This window comes from Solanum tuberosum, unplaced genomic scaffold (assembly GCF_000226075.1).
Source record: "Solanum tuberosum cultivar DM 1-3 516 R44 unplaced genomic scaffold, SolTub_3.0 scf00020, whole genome shotgun sequence".
NCBI classification, from domain to species: Eukaryota; Viridiplantae; Streptophyta; class Magnoliopsida; order Solanales; family Solanaceae; genus Solanum; species Solanum tuberosum.
The window spans coordinates 2287944-2288762 of NW_006238946.1; positions in this window are offsets into that span (position 1 = coordinate 2287944).

An 819-nucleotide genomic window follows, 5' to 3' on the forward strand; every position below is an offset into this window, starting at 1 on the left:
ACATATTTTATGTTGTCAATTATCATGATTTATAGTATTTTTACGATAGATTCACTTCAAGAATCAGTGGAATTTTTTGTATTTTTTTGAAAACATATTTTATGTTGTCAATTATCATGATTTATAGTATTTTTACGATAGATTCACTTCAAGAATCAGTGGAATTTTTTGTATTTTTTTGAAAACATATTTTATGTTGTCAATTATCATGATTTATAGTATTTTTACGATAGATTCACTTCAAGAATCAGTGGAATTTTTTGTATTTTTTTGAAAACATATTTTATGTTGTCAATTATTATGATTTATAGTATTTTTACGCAATTTTTAAATATAAAAAACACAAAAAAATATAAGACAAATAAATTAAAATGGACCCAATATATGTTATTTTTGTTGTCTAAAAAAAAATAAGACAAATAAAAAAAATGTTTTAAGTTATTAATTATTGTGATTTATAATATTTTTATGTAACTTTCAAATAACCTACATTACTGGTCACTTTGTCCTAATTTGTGTGATATGAATAATATTACAAAATTAACCCTTTTAAAATGTCTTTAAGATATTTTAAGTTGTTAATTATTATTATTTATAATACTTGTTTGGTAATTTAAAAATGATATGTATTATTTTTTCTGTCCCAATATATGTGAGCCTGATAGAATTCTGAGAGTCAACGTATTGTATTATATAGCTTTTAAATATTTTAAAGCTTTTTAAGTCATTTGTAAATGATATATGTTGCTTCCTTTGTCCCATTTTATATAGTATAAATAAAATTCCAGAAACCAACTCAATTTTTAATATATTTTTAAA